Source organism: Protopterus annectens, chromosome 2.part2 (assembly GCF_019279795.1).
Source record: "Protopterus annectens isolate FY-2018-M chromosome 2.part2, PAN1.0, whole genome shotgun sequence".
NCBI classification, from domain to species: Eukaryota; Metazoa; Chordata; order Ceratodontiformes; family Protopteridae; genus Protopterus; species Protopterus annectens.
In genome coordinates, this window is record NC_056730.1 from 935,262,145 (window position 1) to 935,285,968 (window position 23,824).

General features: G+C 38.9%; 1 protein-coding gene across 1 annotated transcript in view; it reads left to right on the forward strand.

Annotated features, from left to right (window-relative positions):
• LOC122795855 (xanthine dehydrogenase-like) overlaps window positions 1-23,824 on the forward strand; it is a 5,725,158-nt gene that overhangs the window by 4,743,659 nt on the left and 957,675 nt on the right. The gene's annotated exons all lie outside the window — the stretch shown is intronic.

The window sequence follows — 23,824 nt, forward strand, 5'->3', positions numbered from 1 at the left end:
CTCTAGAAGCACTCCTCTTCCTGGAGGATGTTGACTTCTGTACAGTCACAGAAACCTGGTTCAGGGCCGCAGAGAGTACCTGGCCTTGCAAGGCTACAATGCTTTCTACACTTTCTGCCCTCAAAATGAACGTGTTGAAACCAAAGAAGGAGTAGTATCCATCTTCATCAAACATAAATACACCTCTAGACTGGTTAGACAGGAAAACTCCACGTAGTTACTCTAAGTTCAGCTAACTGTGGGTAAGACCTCCCTTCAAGTCATAGTTAGCTATAGGCCCCCTTCAATGAACCAATATATCCACCCTGTTTATTTAGACCTACTTGAGTCAATCAAATTACAACTAAACACTCTAGTGGTGGGCGATTTTTAACTATCCTTTCATTGACTGGAAAACTTATACAAATATCAACATGCTTGCACAAAGGTTCCTGGACTTTAACACTAATGCCCTGGAACAAATAGTATGCAACCCCACAAGGGGCTCAAATATTCTGGACCTGGTCCTCACCAACATGGGTGACCATTGCACCACCACAAGTATAAGACCCTCACTGGTTAAATCTGATCACAAATCAGTCACATTTGAAGTAGCCATAACACCTGAACCCCTATTAAGTGAAATCAGGCTAAAATATTTCACCAAAGCTAATTATATCCTCCTAAGGGATGGCATAGATAATTTCCAAGCTCCTGTCCCCACAGATGGCATTGACAACTATACTAAGGTATACACAAATGCCCTGTGCAAACACTTACACAGATGTATTGACACAGCTGTATCTTATAGAATCAAAGCAAGATCTTCAAGAAAAAACAAGCCTCCTTGGTGGACATGTACCATTCATAAGTTATACAACAAGAGGAAGAATTTGCTTTCTAAGAATAAAAAAAGAGCGGTCCCAGCACTGGAAGAACACCCTCCTCTGCTTGACTAAACATATAAGACAACTTGTAAAATCCTTTAAGGGCAACTTTGAAAAAAAATAGCAACTATAGCTAAGGATAACTGTGAAGATAGGTGAAGACTGCCAGCCTAGCTAGATAGAATTTTGTAGATAATTCTGTCATTTGTAAATATTAATATAAGCCACAGGCTTGTTCCCTTAAATGTGAAAATACTGCATTGGATGTTGAACTGAAAAATGTAATAACAGTGCACTCTGCTGTAAGAAAGCTGACGAGTCAAGCATTGTGAAATCCTTTGATCTAAAACTCAGAGCCAAGATGTCTAGAGGGAGGCATTCTGCCTATTGTTTTGAGGCCAGCTAAAATTTACATGTTTAATTTCTTTTATTGCTGTGGCTTCCTGACCAGCTGCAAGATCAAAAGGGCTATTAACCTCTGAGTTTCTGTTAGCCTGGGAACCAGAAAGAAATGATGTAATCTGAAATGAATCAGTGATACTGTGTTATCAAGTAAAGGACAAAAAGAAATAGAGCATTTAGCATTTGTCTTGAGAACATCCAACTCATCAGCACTCTGCCTGTGTCTGTATGTAAGTAGGATCTTAGACTTTAGTGTTTCTCTTAGAAATAGCTAGGAAATAGGAAGATATACTAAGTGATTTTCTGTGCTGATGTCAGAACTATTCTTCTGTATTATTTTAAGCATTTCCCGTTGATCTCTAAATGCTTGACTAGCACTGTGTAGTAAGAAGCATTGTATTGTGTTTTTATTATTTATTATTAAATATTTTTAAACCTTTCAACTATGGCTGTTTTGTGTAGAGATAATTTAAGCTCTAGAGTACATTGCATGTATATAGTGATACTAGCCAAGACACTCCAATAAGCCTTGACTGTTCAGTTGCACTTACCATTTGGATAATAATATTGCACAGTATAATTGGACACCCTTTCATAAGGCCTTTTAGTAGCTGATACATTTTAATGGGTGGTGGCAAGTGTACTACCGTATAGTCTGGGTAAAAGGGGCACAGCTGGAGAACCCCAGGAGTGTCTGTGTGATTGTATATAACTCGTATCTCAAAGTGTGTGTGTGTCGGCTACTTAGGCAGGGATATGAAGCACTGGTTGGACAGAGAGGGTGCTGGGGGTTTTAGCTTGCCCACTAGGCTGAGATCTGGACCCTGTAGCTGTGCCAGTGGGGAGTCTTATTTGGGACCTGGAGAGAAAGGCAGAATCCAGCCCCAGATTGACTGATCTCTGTGTGCTCTTAAGGGAAATTGTACTTTACTGTGTGTATATTTATTATCCTTTCCCTATATGGACACCCCTCACTGGTGTTAGTGGTGAGGATTGAGGCTTCTTGATTGCTGGGCTACTGCATGGGCATCACAGTAACCATAAGGCATTCTTTAGCTATATCCGTAACCTAAAAGGTAGGACCCAGATATGTGTTGAACTAGCTGTGGGTGGCATCACACTCACTGATCCTGGGAAAATAGCTAACCTATTAGCTGACAGGTTTGGCGAAAATTTCAGCCCCTCTTCCCCTCCAGACATTCCACAGAGTATTCCCTCTACATCTTCCCACCTTGCATTTCCAAAGAGCAAGTCAATTAATGCTCTGTCCAAGGCCAAAAACACAGCCTCTATGGGACTGGGTGGCATCCCAGGCTGTATTTTAAATGGTCTAAAATATGAGTTACAAACTCCATTAGGTACTCTCTTCAACCACAGCCTGAGTACTGGTTTTGTCCCTGCTGAATGTAAATCAGCAACTGTCATCTCCCTTCATAAAGGGAGTACAGCCTTATCTGTAAGGCCATGGAACAAATCATCATGGACCTTATGAAGAAGGATATAGGTGATCTCCAAATCCTTGATCCAACACAGTTTGGTTTTGTCAAAGGCAGGTCATGCCTGTTAAACCTGGTGGATGTCTTTGAAAATGTCACCAGAGCCATAGATGAAGGCAAATTTGTGCATACAGCCTACCTTGACTTAGCTAAGGCCTTCAACACAATTCCACATTCAGGCATCATTGATAAACTCTCCCAGTTAAATATCAACCCTTATGTTATCAGGTGGGTTGCTTACTGGCTCACAGACAGATCACAGTCAGTCAAAATTGGGGACTTTAACTCAACCAGCAGACCTGTCACCAGTTGGGTTCCACAGGGTTCGGTGCTGGGCCCCATATTGTTTGGAATATACTTCACAAAAGTTCAGACCAAAAGAGAGGGTCTGTAGCTGACTAAGTTTGTTACTGGCTGCAAATTAAGTGCAATCATTGAATCCCCAAATATTGTCACTAAACTTCAAGAGAGAGTTACACAAACCAGTGATTGGTGCCAAAGCCATGGACTCAAACACCTTGCAAAAAAAAATGCATTATCATCCCATTCGGTAAAAATGATATCCCTGCAGACTATCATATAAATAATAATACAGTAAGTATCAACTCAGTAGTGAGAGACTTGGGAACGCATGTTGTCTGTAGCCTAAACTTTGGCCACAATGTGCCTATTGTGGTAAGGAAGGCATTCAACGTCTCACACCTCATTAGGAAAGGCATTGCTTCAAGAGAGAAAGTGGTCATAACACCCCTGTACTTGACCCTCATCAGGCCAATAATTGAGTATAGTGCTCCCTTTGATATGTACCTTACCAAGCACCTGCAGCAACTTGAGAGACCTCAGAGATTTGTAACCAAGAAAATTCAGGGTCTCCAGCACATGTCATACATTGACAGACTGAAGTCACTGTTGTACTCAGTAGCATACATACTACTTAGTGGAGACTTGTGCCTGGCCTACAGAGCAATCTCAGATCCAGACCTAATGGAAATGCTACACATCCAAAGTCAAATGGCTCAAGGGTCACCAACTCCAGGGATCTTAACCTGGCCTGTGACATAAATAGGACCTGCTGGAGAGACAGATATATCTTTCAGAGGTTGCCACGCCTCTGGAATAGTCTACCAGTTCACATCAAACAATGCCCCTCTGTGACCCTGAGCATAGCCTGAATAAATGGATGGGAAACTGTAAATACCTGCTGAGGATTTCACATGTGACCCTCCTAGATATGAGCAGTCATTGCAACTAAGATCTTGAGTTTAGGCAAGATCCTTTATATTGGGTTTCTTAAGTATTATATTAGGTACACACGGCTAGGCATATAAATACCTTCAGGTCAATAACCCAGTAACCACCTATGAACCTATGACTGTCCTTCTGTAGAGTCCACCTAGGATTTTAGGTAGCTGAGGACTCTGTCCCAGTTGTTGAGGAATGAAAGAAAATTGACATTATCAGATAAAAAAGTTATGTACTCACCATAACATTACATCAGGTCTATGCTCAGTCATCGAATGAGAAATCCATAAAATCTCTGGTCATCGAACTTAAAACATCGAACATTCACTTCAGTGAACATTAAGTCATTGAATATTTCATCCAGGGAAAAGTCAGTAGACCAACATGCATACCGAAACACCCACACACACTTATATATACCAACTCCGAGATAGCACTACAGTGGAGAAAAAGCAAATTTCCTAATTCTGGCCAACCAGCTTCATTCTCTGGGTAAAATATTCAGTGACTGAACGTTCGCTGTTGGGAACGTTCGATGTTTTAAGTTTGATGAACAGAGGTTTGATGGATTTCTCTTTTGATGACTGAACATATACCCCATTCAATCTGTATTGTCCATTTTCATTTTTCCTCAACTCCCATTCCACCAACCCCCAACCTTTTTCATCACTGATTTCTGGAAGAATAAGAACTTATAAGGATACTCCTGTTCTTTATTTTGAGCTTCAATTATACCTCATATTGTCAAAATATTATGTTAAGTTTTCTTACTTTGTTATCCAGCAACTAAGATCTGAAGTATGTTAGGGGTTGGTACATTATGAGTAAGGGAGAAGCTCGAGAGTTTTTTGGTGGCCACGAGCTATAGCAGCCGAGTCGGATCCAAGGATGAGATCTGAACCCAGCTGTAGAGGAAGAATGAAAATGCACAACACAGATGTAATGTTATTGGTGAGTACATAACTATTTACTGATGTGCTGTCCGTTAGTCCCTGTGCTGTTATTTCCACAGATGTTTTACAAATAAAGTTAACCATACCTTTGAAAGGAAAAAGTTATCTGTCAAAAACACATTGTATTGGATATCAGTGTTGGCTGGGAGGAGCTGTTGGGCATCACTTGGAGGGACAAAGACTTGTCCTAACAAATGCATGTGTACACATGGGTACACACAAACACACACACACACTCACACACGCACACACACACACACACACACACACACACACACACACACACACACACACATTCTCTCTCTGTCACAAACACAAGATTATTTCAGATGTACACCACAAGGCAGGTGTATCAACAGCTGAACAGGTACTAAGCCTGCTAGTTAAATGTTTGTTAGGAAGAGAGTAATTTTAAATAAGGCAGATATGTTTGAAGGTATTTTATATTATTGTCTTTCCCATTTCATCATTCATTATGGTATTGGTGTGGAGTACTTTGGCATAAGCAAAGTAAAATCCTTTCATCATCTTTAGTGTTATAATCATTTACTACTGAGTTATAAAAAAAAATCAGATACACTGGCTCTTTTTGAAAAGGTTTAAATATGTTTCAAATGGCTAGTCAAAACTGCATTAACTTTCTGTATCTTGGGTGGTCATTTTCTGTTTGGAAAATTAATATATGGTTTATATTTCAAAGCTTTTTATGTAGAATAAGTCACAATAAACAGGCAGTAATTTAAATTATGTGCTAAACCTTGAAGATTAAAAAGAAAAAAAGTTTAAGCCAATGCTATATGACTCTGAGTAATATGTGAATGCAACTCTAATTACATTGTTTTGATCCACACTGCATCTGTCTTTAACATTTCTTCCTATCTTTGCACTTGGGTGTTCTTGAATCTCCCTTGACCCTTTCTAATCATATTTCTTAGGTTTACAGAAATAGTGGCAAGAAGCTGTGCTGGCTGTGGTCTAACAGTTCGTTATATTAGAGGTTTACAGAGAAGTATTAAATACTATCATTTTGTTTTATTACCCTTTCGTTTACTTCCTCTACTTTATGATGGCATTTGCATCCATTACACAGTAGTCAAATAAACATGGTTTATAAATATATAAATAAAGGTTCTAAATTTTCTTTCATTCTTTCTTTAAGCAATAATCCACAACAGTGTGGGGATATATCAGGATTCACCCTCAGATGGTGTGGTTTGATCACCAGGGTAAATGTGTAGTGTTTTTGTATAGTGATATTTCAGCCTCCTTCTACATTGTTTTCTCTTTTCCTGATGACCTGTGCATACATGTGGGACTTACATTCCCACATTTGCACAGTACACCAGTGCAAGAGAAGAAATTATATATTTTGGTTTCTTTAGTGTTGCAGAACGTACCTGATTTTTCTGAAATATTGGTGTGTTCTCAGTACAGAATGCTGTCATCCAGCATATACTAATAGAAAGTGTGGCTGCTCAATGGAACTTTAACACAAAGCCTTTTTTCTTTTGCTATATGCCACACTGGTTGGGCTGTCCAGTCAGTGTGCTAGTTTTTGAATACTAATGATACTTTGCTGTATAATTCTGCTTTTTGTATGCATTAATGTAGATTGTGTTATTTGTCTTCAGATTTTTTTGCAGCTGTATCATTATGACTGCTTAATTAACAGTTCTCTTTAGCCATTATGTTTCTCCCTCATTGGAACTATCAAAAAGTAACTGTTGGTAAAAATCACAAAATCCGCTGTTAGTGCAAGGGGTACTTTGCCAATTCAGAAATAAAAATAGAAAGTAGCTGTTCAAAAATGAAATATGAGAGGCAAGTGACTGCAATATGTCAGCGCAAGCTGTTTCTGTTTAGTGTTGCATATGACCAAAAGATTCAGGCAGAAACACACCCACCCCTTCAAGAAAAAAAACCCAGCTCTGAGCCACAGGTCTGGCTGTTCCATAACTAAGATTTATAGTCCATGGATGCAGTCTTGTGCTGGGAGGCACAGAGAACACAAAGGACATGTTACTGTAACTGCACAATAACTTAGGCTATATAATGTGCACTGGGGCTTGGATTTCAATATAGTACAATACCCATTCATATGCCAAGCTCTCCTCATGGACTTGTTCCTGCCTGATATCATAGCAGGGGAACTTGCCATAACAAAGCGGGATATGCAAATGAAAGGGTAACAAAAGGGGGAGTGAGAGCATTGGTCTGGGAACAAGCAGTTACAGGGTACATGCAGAGTGTTAGTATACGTGCTGATCAACTAGCTGTAGAGATGAAAACATTTAAGCATACACAGACACTGATTGTGAATGTGGCTACCTGAAATGACAAGGACATTCCAAGACAGTTTTGTTAGCAGGCAGCTTTGCTAAACTGTAGCAAGGTAGCAAGGAACTTCTTGTAACAGTTAACACAATGAAAGACAATTCATACATTTTTCCCTTCTTCTGGTATGAATAGCCATTCTAAGAATTAGCACTGTATACCAAACCACCTAATTAATTACTCAAGTGCTCCATTTAGAGTCATCTGACTTAGTGACATTTTTAGATCAAGTGGAAGTAAAGTAGCTCACCATAATCTAGTCTAATGTTAAGCTGCTTAGAGGCCTTTCTCAGTCTGGCTGTTTTTGGCATTCTTACCTAGTTTAGTTTTAACTGTTTTAACAAGCCTAATGCTTTAATTTGTATTTGTGGAATATTTTTATATTCTTAATGAATAATACTATAGGTAATTGTTAATTAATTGTTAATATGTGCATACATATATGTGTGTGAGATTTAAAAAACAGGTATGCACCCCAAAGATGACTTTGCAAGATCACTGGCTTTAAAAGTAGTGATGGTAGGTATCTGTTTGGGTAAAAGACCCAAACTCTTGAATTCTTTATGAAGTCATATACATTGTAAAATGGGAGACCACTGCTATCTATGTGAATTTTATGTGAATAATATAACCACTTTTGTTTAAGGAAGCATATTCTCAACTCTCCCTGATTTTATGAGATATGCCTGAATATATCTCAAGCTTTTGTTCTTTCCCTCCAAAAACTGGTGATTTTTTTTCTGATAAAGATTGTGGATAATGATCAACAAATACTGATAGTCACCAGGTGCAGATTTGTTTTTTTTTTAATTTGGAAAATGTGTGCTAGCATAAGGTAAGTTGTTATATCAAATTTGCAACCAGCAGCACCAGTATTTAGTGTTCTTGATCTGGAGGAACCTTTGCTCCTCTGTCTGGTAGTAAGAGGTTGAGAGCTACATAAGTAAATATCAGGCAGTTTGTTATCTGTAGTCATTCCCATCCTGAAGCGATTTTATTTTTTTGCTAAAATTATTTACCTATAGATATGCAACTCAAGAGATTTCCAAGATGGCTGCACATAGAGTAACAGCTTAACTCTAGCTCCCCACTGTAAAAGCAGAAACTCAACAGAGAAGCCCAGTAGACTTTTCTGTTTATGGGTAAATTTCAGTAACTGACTAGTAAGTGTACTGCCTGGATGCCAAGGAAAAAGAAATACAGAGCACCTGGAAAAAAATCAGCTACAAAAAGTGAGGAAGAAACAGTGACTGGGGAAAGTTCTGCAGCTGTTCAGCAAAAAACAATACAACCTGCAGACATGACTTCCAGTAATGTACAGGATGATATAAGACAACTGCGCACAGAGCACGTAGGGAAAACCTGAGATTTTTAGCTATACCAGAGAAGCTGGAATGAACAGACTGCATTAATTTTATGAATTCACAAATAAGCAGCTGGACTGGTATTCCACAGTAGGTGTTCTTAGTTGAAAGGGCACATCATGTATATGCTCTAAACATGGCTTTGAGAAAACAACCTAGACTTTTAATAGTAAAGATGCAGTTCTACCAGCAGAAGGAGTTGATTCTAACAAACTACTAAAAGTGGGAGAAAGCAGAGTGTTTATGGGGAATGATTACTCATTGTACACCAAGCAAAAGTGTACATTCATTCCAGTATTCAGGGAATGTCAAGATGCAGGTGTGAGACTCAAACTGCTGTACCAAGTTGACTTCAAGGTATTCTTCCCTGGAGGTACAAAATAATTTTATGATGAAGTGCATGTTAAGGAGGAAATACAAAAATTTGTCCAACAAAAAGTGTGCTGAGAAACGGAAGGAAATTCTGCTTCTTGTTCTTCTGGTAATAAAGGTCACAGAAAGACTGTACCTTTGAAATGTTTTCCACTGTTTCAATGGAAAATGTTTGAGAAGGAAGCACAAGAGTTGACTAGAAGAATCAAGAGTACATTGGAAATTAAGCAGAGACAGGATTTGGGAGCTGGAGATGAACAGTAATAAAACCAGTAACTTAATATGGGATTACAGTACAATAATTATATTTGTGAAATATGACAGAGCAAGAAACTCTGGAAATATTGGACTTTTTCAGAATTTGTTATACTTGTGGGGGACTCTAAAGTATATGCCCTACTTCATGTCATTAATGTTTGGAAAATGCTTTGGAGAGGAGAAGAGAAGAGAGGGGAGAATGTTAACTATAAGTAAAGGACAGATTTTTTCTTAATAGTACTATTTTGTGGTGTATGGTTTTCTTTGCATGCTATAAAGTAACATTTTCTCAGTTATTTTTAAGTGTAATGGGGATTGTGAATAGGTGCTGCTGTTCTTTTTTTTTCTTTCTTTCTCCCTTTTCTCTTTCTTCTTGTTCAGTTTTAAGAAATGTAGGCACTGCAATATAAAAAAGCCTGATTAAAATGGCATGAGAAAAGACAAAAATAATGTGTTTTTTCTCATTCTTGCATGGGGGAATGACTGCATTAAAGACCTTAGATTGATTTAGTAACCAGTTTTAAGAGAAAGCAAGTAAATGAAAAAAGAATATTGAATATTATGAGGCTTTTTTCTAGCACATGAATGTATGCTTAACTGCAATTCTGATCTGGCTCTCATGTCTCCATGGAAACAGTCTGATGAAGAGAAATTGGTTACAGTCTGGTGGAGAGTGGCTGGGGGGAAAAAGAAAAAAGAAAATGGGTAGGGGATAATGTTCTCTGAAAGCATTCAGGCTTTTCCCAGCTGGGAGAGCTAATACAAAACTAGTTAGCACTTAGTAGAAGCACAGGCTGCACCATGTGTCGTAGCATGGATAATCCTTAGATTTGTAGTACTAAGGGGCTACTGGCAGGAGAGGAGGATTATACTGGCATGTATTTGTATTCCACTTAAAGCTGATATAATGTATCTTAAAACTCTGGCAGTAATAATCAGTTTTCAGCAAGGAATAATACTTATAGATGGGGACTGGAATTTGATTTGCAGCAGTGAAGATGTGCCAGGGCGTCAGAAGGGAAACTATAACAAAGGAGGGTACATTTTTGAAGAAATTTATGAAACCATTTGACATGGAAGATGAGAATTCAGTAATAGGAGTTTGGAGTGAATTTACATAGTATTCCCCAAGATATAAAAAGTGGGTTAGGCTAGACAGAATTTACATTTTACAGGAACATGTGCATTAATTTGAATTTCTTGATACCCACCCAATAACTGTTTCAGACCATGCTCAAATAATAACTAAAGTAAAAACACAGGGTAATGAAATGAAAATGAGAGATTGGCACTTTTCCACTGTTCTGTTGAAAATAGAGGAATTTAAGGAATGGGTAGTAGAGATTATTCAGTAGCTATTCAAGAGGATATAAATTACTTCTGAAAATATATCTGGGGAGTGAATAAAATTAAGGTGGAGTTTAAAAATAAGGTGGAGATAAAAGAAAGGGAGTTATGGTTAAGAAGTAACGAGAATTATTTAGAGGGACTGACAAATGTTAAAGTATTGCAGAATAGGGGGAATCTCACAGACCAAGAAGATGATCAACTGTAGAATGCTAAGCAGAAAATAAGGGATTACCTCAATAATTTACATGAGTTTAGAAAAGTTGCTGTTAACTGTTTTTTGATAATAACACTAGAGCACAAAAACTTTTAGCACAATGACTCAGGCAACAGAAAGCAGAAAGGGCTGTCGCCAAGCTTAGCGAGCCTATAACACGGAAGGTAACAAGATCTCCTGTAGAGGTATTAGAAATATTTCGGAAATTCTATAAAAATCTGTATAAAGCAGAAAAATATGGAAATGAAGAAAAGATACAAATGGAAATGTTTATGGAATAATTAAATATGCCAAGGTTAGATGTAGATGAGACTCAATTACTAACGGTTAGGATAGGAGAAGATGAGATAAAAATTGTGATGTGTAACCATTCTACAGGAAAGTCCAGAGGAATAGATGGTATTCCTGTGGAAGTTTGGAAGCTAGGAGTTAAAAAGTGATAAAGATCTGGAAGGTTTTAACAGTATCTTAAGAAGAGCAGAAGTACCAACATCCTGGATGAAAGCAGTAGTAGCTGTAATACCTAAAGAGGGTAAAGATCAATCAGATCCAGCTTCATGCAGGCCCATTTCAATACTAAACCATGACTATAAAGTGTTCATGTCTATAATGGCTAAAGGAATGGCAAAAGTAATGCCAAAATTGATAGATATGAATCAGTGTGGTTTTGTGGAGGGGAGGTAAACATGTGACAACATTAACAGAACATTAATGTTCCAGAGGGAAGCAGAATGCAAGAAAAATACCATTGTTGTTGGTGGGGTTGAAGCAGAGAAAGCATTTGACAGAGTAAGCTGGGACTTTATGAGCGGGGCAATGGAAGCATTTGTGTTTCTTGAAAAAATTATAAGGTTTATTAGTAGGATATACGAGGGATCGGAGTTGAAAATTAAAGTGAGTGGGGTCCTCTGATAATTTTTGCTTGAGCAGAGGAACCAAGCAGGGGTGTCTTCTTTCCCCTTTGTTATTTTCATTATATTTAGAACCATTGGCAAAGAAAATAAATGACTCAGAAATTCAAGGATATAATTGGTATAGAGAGGATAGACCATAGTAAAAATGTTTGTTTTTTAGGGATGACTTTAGGAACAGAAACATTGAAAAGGATAAGGGAATCAAAAATTATACAGTTGTCATTCCATAGAGCTTTACAAAGATATTTAAAGTCTAACCAAAATGGGGAAATTATTTTGCAATTAACAACCATATGTATCCAGTCAGCAACAGGGCGTCCACATCTCCAGCATTTAATTTCATCTTTCATGTATATTACTGCTAGTCTATGTGGGGTGAAAAAACATCTATGTGAAAATGTCCATGTGTATAATGCCAGAACTGGGAAGATGTGGATTCCTTCACTGACTGTAAACAAAGTTTTTTATCTATTTCTGAGAATACTGTTTATTAACTTCACTTGAATAATTCCAAAATGAAACATCTGTTTTGCTAAAATTATTTCTGAGAATTTGATAAATAACACTAAAGGTGGAGGAGTGCCCATATTCACCAAGGATATTCACACCTCCAGGCTAGTTGCCCACCACAATGCATCTGAAATTCTCCAGGTGCAACTAACACTAGGTAAGACTACAATCCAAATTGTAGCTTGCTACAGATCCCCCACCATGCCCCAAGATTCTCACTACACCTTTCTAAACATAAACTCCAATGCCCTGGATCAACTTATCCACACCCCCACAAGGGGCAACAATATCCTAGACCTAGTCATTACCAACATGAGTGACCGGTGTTCCACACCTGAAGTCAACTCCTCGTTGGTCCGATCCGACCATAAGCTAATCACCCTTGATATCCACATCCCGCCCCCCACTCCCATTAAGGAAACCACGGTAAAAAATTTCTCCAAAGCCAACTTCATGCTTCTTAAGACAGAAGTGGTGAACTTCATGACACCCATGCAGATGGACAATACATTTACAACTGCTGAATCCCACACAAATGCACTCTATAAGCACTTACACAAGTGCATGGATCATGCTATCACAAACAGAACCAAGACGCTATCCTTCAAAAAAAGGAAGCCAATCTGGTGGTCCCGTGCCATAAACAAACTGTACAACAGAAGGAAGAAACTGTTGCAAAAGAGAGTAAAATCCCATGAGTGGAGGAGCTCCCTGGTCAGCTTCAGTAAGAAGCTGCAATCCCTTATAAGATCCTACAAAGCTAGCTACAAAAACAAAATCGCCACTAATTCTAAGAACAACCACAAAGCATTTTATAGCTATGTCAAGAATCTCGATGGCAACACCCAGATCTGCTCTGAGTTACAGCACAACGGCACGAAAATTACAGAATCAACTGATATTGCCAACATCCTGGCAGATAGGTTCAGTGCTAACTTTACCCCCCCCCCCTCACCCCCTAAAGGGCCCATATCTATACAGGAAGAATGCAGAGTCCCTGTAATCACAACTGTGCAGGTAAAAGCTGCACTCTCTAAAGCCAAAAACACAGCATCCATGGGACCGGACAACATCCCAGGCTGCGTTTTACATGAACTTCAGAACAAACTGGCTCCCCACCTAAGCACCATGTTCAATAATAGCCTTGCATCAGGCTTTGTGCCCACTGAATGGTGCACAGCAACAGTTATCCCTCTCCACAAAGGGGGAGCCACCACTGATCCCGGGAACTATCTCCCTATTAGCCTGACAAGCCTGGTCTGCAAGGCCATGGAACGTATCTTCATGGAACTCATAAACAAAGACATTGGTAACCTCCAAACTCTGGATCCCACCCAGTTCGGGTTTGTGAAAGGCAGATCATGCCTCCCGAACGTAATTGACTTCTTTGAGGCAGTCACCAAAGCCGTAGATGAGGGTAGGTGGTTCACACAGCCTATCTTGACCTCATCAAGGCTTTTGACACCATCCCCCATTCTGGAATTATAGCTAAACTCACTAAACTAGGTATAAATCCCTACGTCACAAGATGGGTTGCCAACTGTCTCACTGACAGAACCCACACTGTAAAAGTTGCAGACTCCAAACCTGACCTCAAACCAGTGACAAGTGGAGTACCACAGGGTTCAGTCCTGGGACTTCTCCTGTTTGGTATCTACTTCTCTGAAGTACAGGCTAACACAGAAGGCCTCTAGCTAATTATGTTTGCAGATGACTGCAAACTAGGAGCCATAGTCAAGTCCCCAAATGATGTGGACATCCTACAAAAGCGCCTCTCTGAGACAGATGCCTGGTGTCAGAGCCATGGCCTCAAGCTCAATGCCAAAAAATGCAGTGTCATCCCCTTTGGTAAAAACCTTGTACCCATAGGCAGCAATCTATTTAACACCGAATGTGTGATAAGAGACCTTGGAACCCAGGTGGACAGTTGTCTCTCCTTTGATAGTGACATCACCTCAGTAGTCAGGAAGCCCTTCTACAACATGGCACACCTCATCATAAAAGGGTTCTCATCCATAAAAAAGGAGGTCATTGTTCCCCTCTACTCGACACTCATTAGACCCATTATAGAGTACAAAGCCCCTTTTGGAATGTACCTCACAAGACATCTGCAGCAGCTGGGAAGGCCACAGAAGTACCTCACAAAGAGGATTACTAGCCTCAAACAAATGCCCTACACTGACCATCTCAAAAAACTCCAGCTTTACTCCGTAGCATATTGCCTACTCCGTGGTGATCTCTGCCTAACATATAAAGTTATGTCAAACCCAGAGCTGTTGGACATGCTACACCTAAAGAAATCCCAATCCCTCCGAGCTACACGCTCTAGGGACCTAAACCTTGTCACCATAATAAACAGGACATGCTGGAGGGATAGATTCCTGTCCCAGAGACTTCCCATACTCTGGAACAGGCTACCCATCTATGTCAAGCAAAGTTCTTCATTAGCACTCTTCAAGAAAAATGTTGATGAGTGGATGGAAAATAGAAAATACACCCCAGGGATCACGTCTGTGTCTCTGCTTGACAGTGGCACAGGAAGATAACTTTCTTGGGTGACGTAAGCCAGGGAACCTTGTTGGCTAGGCTGACGTAGGCCCTTGGGCCGATAGCCTAGTACCTACCTCTGAACCTATACTGGAAAATATTAAGATACAACCAAACACTCTAATACTGGGTGATTTCAATTACCCTGCCATTAACTGGGAAAACTACTTGGGTACCAACACCTTTTCCCAACAGTTCTTGGAATTCATAAATTCCAATGCCATGGATCAACTAATCCATTGTCCCACCAGGGGCTCCAATATCCTAGACCTGTTCATTACCAACATGGGAGATAGATGCTCCACACCAGTGGTCACCCCCTCATTGGTCAGGTCTGACCATAAGCTAATCACCCTTGACATCCACATCCTACCTCCACCCTCCAAGTAAGGAAATCTCTGTAAAAAACTTCTCCAAAGCCAACTTCATGTTACTCAAGTCAGAAGTGACAAACTTCATGATACCCATGCAGATGGGAGCTGAAAGTTCGACTGCTGAATCCTACACTAAGGCACTGTACAAGCACATCCACTCATGCATGAATCGTGTCATTGCAAATAGAACCAAGACGCTCTCCTCCAAAAAAAGGAAGCCAATCTGGTGGTCTCCTGCCATAAACAAACTATACAACAGAAGGAAGAAACTGTTGCAGAAAAGAGGAAAATCCCAGGATGCAAAAAACTCCCTTACCAGCCTCAGTAAGAAGCTGAGATCCCTCATAAAATCCTCCAAAGCAAGTTACGAAAATAAAATTGCTAAAGATTCCAAAGACAACCACAAGACCTTCTATAGTTATGTCAGAAATCTAAATGGCAATGCTCAGATTTGCTCTGAGCTACAACAGAATGGCATTAAATATACTGACCCCCAAGGATATTGCCAATATCCTGGCAGATCGATTTAGTGCCAACTTCACCCCCCCTCACCCCCTAAAGGGCCCATCTCAATACCAAAAGATTGCCAAATTCCAGTAATCACGGCCACGCAGGTAGAAACAGCACTCTCCAAAGCTACGAATACAGCATCCATGGGACCAGATGACATCCTGGGCTGTGTACTACATGAACTACAAAATGAATTGGCACCTCACCTAAGAGTCATGTTTAATCATAGCCTCACCTCAGGCTTTGTGCCCACTGAGTGGCGCACAGCTACAGTTATCCCACTCCACAAATGGGGATTCACCTTGGATCCCGGGAACTACCGTCCCATCAGTCTGACGAGCCTGATCTGCAAAGGCATGGAATGCATTATCATGGAACTTATAAACAAAGACATTGGCAACCTTCAAACACTGGACCCCACCCAGTTTGGGTTTGTGAAGGGCTGATCTTGTCTCCTGAACATGACTGACTTCTTTGAATCAGTCTCCAGAACTGTGGACAAGGGTAAGGAGGTCCACACAGCCTATCTGGACCTCGCCAAGGCCTTTGACACCATCCCTCACTCTGGAGTCATAGATAAACTTACTAAGCTGGGCATAAATCCCTACATCACTCGATGGGCTGCCAACTGGCTTACTGACAGAACCCAGACTGTAAAAGTGGCCGACTCCAAATCCATCTCCAGACAGATGACAAGTGGAGTACCTCAGGGTTCAGTCCAGGGACCAATCTTGTTTAGCATGTACTTCTCTGAAGTACAGGCCAACACTAAGGGACTCTGGCTAACAAAGTTCGCAGATGACTGCAAACTGGGAGCCATTATTGAATCCCCAAATGATGTGGATATTCTACAAAAGGGCCTTACAGAAACAGATGCTTGAGGCCAGAGCCATGGGCTCAAGCTTAATGCCAAGAAATGTATAGTTATCCCCTTTGGGAAAAACCATGTACCCATGAATTACCACATAGGTAGCAGTACACTAAACACCGAAAGTGTGATGAGAGACGTAGGGACACAGGTGGACAGTGGTCTCACCTTCGATAACCACATCGCCACAACAGTCAGGAAATCCTTCTATGTGGCACACCTCATCACTAAGGGCTTTTCATCCAGAAAAAAGGAGGACATTGTCCCACTGTACACATCCCTCATTACACCCATTATAGAGTACAGCGCCACATTTGGTATGTACCTCACAAGACATCTGCAACAGCTGGAAAGGCCACAGAAATACCTCACTAAAAGAATCACAGGCCTAAAGCAGATGCCCTATGCTGACCGTCTAAAAAAACTCCAGCTCTACTCTGTGGTATATCATCTACTCAGAGGTGATCTCTGCTTAACATACAAAGCCATGTCAAACCATGAGCTGTTGGACATGCTCCACTTAAAGAAATCCCAATCCCTCAGAGCCACATGCTCCAGGGATCTAAACCTTGTCATCACAATGAGCAAAACATGCTGGAGGGACAGGTTCCTGACCCATAGACTCCCCATACTCTGGAATAGACTGCCCATACATGTCAAGCAGCGCGCCTCCTTGGCCCTCTTCAAAAGGAACCTTGACAATTGGATGGGAGATAGGAAATTCACCTCGGGGATCAGGTCAGTCACCCTGCTAGACAGGGGTCCAGGGAAGTAAATATTGTGTGAAGAAATATCCAGGGAATTGTTATGGCTAGGCTTGTATAGGCCCTAGGGCCGATAGCCTAGTACCAAACTATGAACAGACATGTATCAAGTGTTCTTGGGTGAGCTATTAATAATTCTTGAGATAAAATCCGAGATTTTTAAGTTACTCTTATTGTATGCCTCTAATGAGGGTACAAGCTTAGTTTGTGGTCTGATCTAACTGGGGAGGAGTTGACTATTGGTGTAGAGCAACAGTCGCCCATGTTAGTAATGACAAGGTCAAGGATGTTTCTTCCTCTAGTGGGGGTAGGAGCGAGCTGGTCCAGGGCACTGGAATTAATGAATTCCAGGAAACATTGGGCAGGTGTATTGGTACATGAGTTTTCCCAGTTAATGGAGGGGTAGTTGAAGTCGCCTAGTATGAGAGTGTTAGGTTGGACCCTAATATTCTCTAAGGTGCTTAGGAATGTGGAGTGGGAGTCTTGGGACTTGGTTGGGGACCTATAACTGGCTACAACCTGAATTGCTGTGTTACCCAATGTTAGCTGCACCTGAAGTATCTCTGATGCATTTTGTTGGGATACCAGTCTGGAGGTATGCACATCCTTTATGAATATGGAAACACCACAGCCTTTGGAGCTTTGGTCCAGGTTCTGGGGCCGAAAGGTGTGGAATGAATTATATTGAACAACACTGACCCAAAAGCCACCGACTGTGGCAAAAAAATGACAAACAGCAAGACAAGTACCAAAGTTTGGTACTTGCCTTGCTGTTTGTCATTTTTTTGCCACAGTCGGTGGCTTTTGGGTCAGTGTTGTTCAATATTGGAGGAGGGAGGAGAGGAGGTCGTTTGATGTGGAATGAATTATAGCCTGGTAGTGCAGGGGTGCTTTCTGCTGCCTTGAACCAGGTCTCTGTTACAGCACAAATGTTGATGTTCTCCATTTTAAGGAGTGGTTCAAGCGAGTGCATTTTGAGATTTAGACTTCTAGTGTTGAGCAGCATGACCCTCGAATTGCATTTGTGATTGAATTTTAGACCAGAGATGTTTGCAAAGAAATCAAGATTATGTAATAGGTGATCTACTGAATTTTCAACATCATTCAAAGTTATGTATCTTGGGGGATAATTTGTCTGATACTTTATATCCTTTAACACTGGCATTATTTCTAACATAATTTGCAAGAGGCTCACTAGCCAGGGCAAAGAGTAATGCGGAGAGGGGGCATCCCTGTTTAGTACCGCTTAATATTTTGAATGGGCTAGATAGATAAGATCCAATTTTTACATAGACTACGGACTTTTCATACAGTTTTTTAATTAATCCTATAAAGTTTGGGGATAAATTGTATTTTTGCAGAGCTTTAAACAGATATGGCCAACTTAGGAAGTTGAAAGCTTTATCTATATCAAGGCTTAAAATAGAAAGCTCATTTTTTTTTCTTATTTGCTAAGTCTGTTAAGGACAATAATCTGATTATATTGTCTTGTGCCTTTCTGTTTTTGATAAACCCAGTTTGGTCTTCATGAATTATTATTGAAAGAATATTATTTAAAATGTCTGCTAATATCGACATAAATATCTTGTAATCAATGTTAAGCAAAAAAATTGGCCTGTATGATGTGCAGAGGATGGGCTCTTTATTTGATTTTAAGATGAGAGAGATGATAGAATATTTCCACGAGGGAGGGATGTTTGCTGTAGTTTTAACTTCTTGGAATGCATTAAGATTTTCAAGATGTTATCAGGTAAGACTTTGTAAAATTCCAGAATTAGACCATCCAACCCTGGAGCCTCTTTTGTCTTAAGCTTTTTTTATGTGTTCCTTTAATTCTTTAAAGGAATGGGTTTATCTGTGTTATTAATACTGTGTTGGGATATCTTCTTTGGAATATTATTAGCAAGAAAGTTGTCTATACTTTTATCACTTGTAGATGAGTTATTGTTATTAATATTCTTGTAATGGTTTTTAAAACATAAGATATTATCTAGATCTGTAACTTTGATAGTTTGGTTATTTCTAGTGTATATTATTTCTTTTATATGAATTTTTCCATTTAGATATTTAGACCTAATCTCAGTCTGTGCATACTCTTTGGTTTAATTGAGTAGGATTGTAATCTTTTTTTTTTCAGATTTATTGATATTTTATGCTGCATAACATCCTGATATTCCTTGTTCAGTTTACATATGGCAGCTAATGCAGATTTGTTATTTAATGTAAGTTTTAGTTTTAGTTCATCGATTTCTTTTTGTATGTATCAGTTTTTTATCCCACTCTTTCCTTTTATTTATATACCAACCTTTGACATTACCATGTAAGACTACCTTTAAAGTGTCCCATAGGATAATATTTGAAACCTCTCCATTATTATTGGCATCTAGGTAAAGCTGTATTTCTTCTAGAAACCATTCTTTAAATCCTTGTACTGTTACTAGATAAGCAGGTAGTCTTTGGCAGAAGTGTAATGGGATCGGTATTAAGTGTTACATTGAAGGTGGTACATTGTGGTCAGACCTAGGGCATAATGTCAGCATTACATTATCAGTTTTGGCCAGTGAAGAACTTGTTACAAAGACTTTGTCTGTGTTGGTCTGTGTGGCAAATCTGTAAGAGTAGTGAGAATACTTCAGGGAGGACAGTATTTTTATACCGTCATTGTCAATTAGGTTTCTGTCTTTTATGTAGCTGTTCAAATGCTTGGCAACAGGGGACATCTTGAAGGGTGTCAGTGGAGGACAGGATACCATTAAAATCACATGCTATTAGTAACTCACCTTTAGACTTTAATGTTATGGTGTCTGAATGTTTTTTCACAGCTTTAGTACCAGTACCCAGAATCCAGTAGGCGTTTACAAAAGTGTACATTTTTTTATCTAGCTTTAGTGTGACTAAAGCACTCATACCATCATTGTTTGAGTGTGAGTCAACTATTTCTGGAATTCTCATTGATTTTCTGTGTAAAATTAAGACACCTCTTCTTTTTGTGGTTGTAGTTTGCACTTACCAAATCTTACAATCATTAAAGGTTAATTTGTTTAGATCTTCTGTTACTAAGTGGGATTCCTGAATGAATGCAAAATCTGCTTTATGTAGCATTAAATATTTGTTGACACTACTCCTTTATACGAGGTTGTTGAACCCATTGAAATTAATAGATATAATGTTAAATATTATCATTTGATGGAGACTGCCATTATAAGTAAAACTGAAAAGTGATTTATTTGATTCATTATGACAAATACATTTTTTTAAAACTGTTATGGACAATTTAAAAACTCTAAATTTGAAAATAAAACTGTATATTTTAATAACTTTCTGGATGGATAAAGTATATCCAGGCTTACTATGTCTCTCATAGAAGCCACAAACTAACCATCTTTTGACATCTAGTGGGAATTCCTAGCTACTGCAGGTTAATAGCAAGAGAAGGGAAGCTGCATGTACATTAAAACATACAAAAGGAAAAATTCAATTTAATATACTATGTATACATGAACTAAGAACATGAAGCTGTATACAATTTCTTAAAATTTTGTATATCTAAACAGACTAAGATAAATTGATTAATCTAATAATTATTTTTGCTCTGAGTAAATATAGGACTGTAATGTCATTAAAAGAGACAAGAAAAAAGCTGCATTTAAAACTGTCACTGTCAGAAACATATTTGTAATTCTTATTTAAATATAAATGTAATTCAGATTAAATAAATCACTATTTACAGTAAAACATATGCTTATAAGACTTTTTAGATAAAAAATAATTGCTAAATGAATGAAAACACAGTTCAAATGATCATTCTTGAATCTGACCGGCCGTTAGAGTTCAGTGAAGAGAAACAGGTTCAGAGGTCATGCCTACTTCCTGGAAGACAGCACAGATTGTTTCTCATGAGTTTGTGAGCTAACTGAAGCCTTTAGAAGCTTGAGCTTGTCACAAAAGTTGTCAAAATTCCATCAAAAAAGTAAGTAGGCGGGAATTTTCTACTGAAGTGAAGCTTTTAAACATAACTTGTAAAATGATGAATATTTAAAATAAAGGCTCCAACTTACCAACCATACACAGCTATAAGATATAGTAGCTAAATGGAGCACATTGCAGAAGTTCAGTTAAGCAGTAAATGTATGGATAATAATAAGTAATTAAAAACAAAGTGGTGACATTTTAACAGTAACACAGTAAACATTTCTCTCTCCTGCAGTGATTAAATACTATGACACTAGGACTAAAACAGAAAGAGAAGGTACACATGTGATGAAATAAGTGTAGGATATAAAAGAAATATATATAAATATATGAAATGAGTAAGTGATTTTTATACCATTTCACTTGTGCTGTGCCATGTATATAAAGTGATAAAAGTATAAAATAGTAATTTGTAGTTGGATAAGAATTTGCTTTACTTGAATTTTGAGTAATATATATTATTCCTTTTTTAATGATTTTGCTCATCTTTTGGACGTTACAAGGGGTGAAAAGTTGTTATCAAACCTCATAGTTTGGTCACCAATTTTTAATGGAGCAAGGGACCAGGCAGTTCTTAAAACAAGGTCTTTTTCTTGAGTGGAGATAAATCTTACAATAATAGATCTTGGACGGCTGTTTTTACTGGATACAGAAGTTGTAGTTAAAGACCTGTGTGACCTTTCTATCCAGAAGGATAGTGCTTAAGGTAGGTTTAGGATTTTAGGAATCCAAGAAGTTAGGAAATTAATCATATTGTCCCCCTCCATCTGCTCCAGGATCCCATAGATTCTTATAGCAATAACCCACGCCTGGGTGTGGGTAATGCTGGATTTACCCACGGTTGGCGTGGTTTGGTCCCGAGGCCCGAGGACCAAACAAAGACAACCGTGGGTAATCCAGCATTACCCACACCAGAAGTGGTTATTGTATATTAATGCCATTATTTAAGAAAAGAAATAATTACTTTTCTTAAATAATGGCATTGTATAATGCCTCTTTGCTGCCCTTCCGCAGCTGTCTGCTGTTCCGCGGCAGTTCTGATGTACTGCGCATGCCTACGCAGTACATCAGAGCTGTGGGCAAAAGCAACGGAGAACTTGCGTTCTCCGTTGCTTTTTACTGTCTCGCTATGTTAAATGGGTTTAACATAGCGAGACAGCTTTAAAATAAGCAACGGAGATCTCCGTTGCTTATTTTAAAGCTGTCTCGCTATGTTAAACTCATTTAACATAGCGAGACAGGTTTAAAAAAAAGCAACGGAGATCGCAAGATCTCCGTTGCTTTTTACACACTGTGTCACTATGTTAAAGGAGTTTAACATAGCGAGACAGCTTTAAAAAAAGCAACGGAGATCTCCGTTGCTTTTTTTAAATCTGTGTCGCTATGTTAAACTCTTTTAACATAGCGACACAGTGTTTTATACTAACGGAAAAAGTCCGGGCGACCGGACCTTTTTCCGTTAGTATATTGAGGGATTTACAACGGGCACGCTGGTTGGGCTGGCCAATCAGCGTGCACGTTTTTAGAGTAGGCATTGTATAATATGGTGTTTCTCCTGGTTCTATTCTCAGCGTCGTCTATCTTTTCAATGGTTCTGGTGTTTTCTTGACAAAGACAGTCTATGTTTTTCTCTCTTTCTGTTAACCTGTAGTCTATATCTGTTGCAGAATCTTTCAAAGCAGCAATCTGGGCAGTGTGTTGTTTAAGGACTTCATTTAATAAGGTCATTTGTTTATTGGTATCTTCTTTTATATTGTCCACTTTTAAGTTTACTGTATGTGTTTTCCCCACTAAGTCTTGAGCAGTAGTAAGGATTGCCTGTATTTCTTTCTTCATTGGAGTTTCTTGCTGAGAAAATTTGGAGCTGCTTATCTTCCTTTGTGAATGTGGTTTCAGTGTCCCTTCTGTTTGAAAGTTTGACAGAAAAATATGAAAATTTCAGCTTAATAATTATACCAACTTGTAGCTTACAACTTCCAGAATCTGATTTTAGTAGTCCCAGGTTATTGTTGAAATTAAATAAAAAATCCTGTCGGGAAAAAATGAAGACTGCAGAGCTCAAGAACTCTGCTGTTTTCAGCTTGCCATCCAAGCCATGCCCTCACTCTATATTGTCTTTTTCTTCATAAGTCTGCTACAGAATTCAGCCTGCTTATAAGATTTTTTTTTTTTTTGGAAAACAGGCTAATGTCAATTGATATTATACACACATTTGTTGCTTCCACAAAAGATAAAAGCAGTGGGATGTTTCTGTGATAGACTGTCTTGTCTCCAATCCAGTTTAGGTATTTTACGAGATTGTTTGGCCGTCTGATTATATGCTCCTAAAGCATTTAGTTAAATCAAAGGCTACCTAACTATCTTGTCAATACTGTGTGTGTAATGAAGCAGAATTTTTGTAAACCCAAAGGATCACAAATCAAAAAAGACTATAAACATGTGTACCTTTAATAAATATCTGTCTATATTAAAGTGTGTATATTTTTGTTTCTGTTTTTTTTTTTTTTTTTTTTT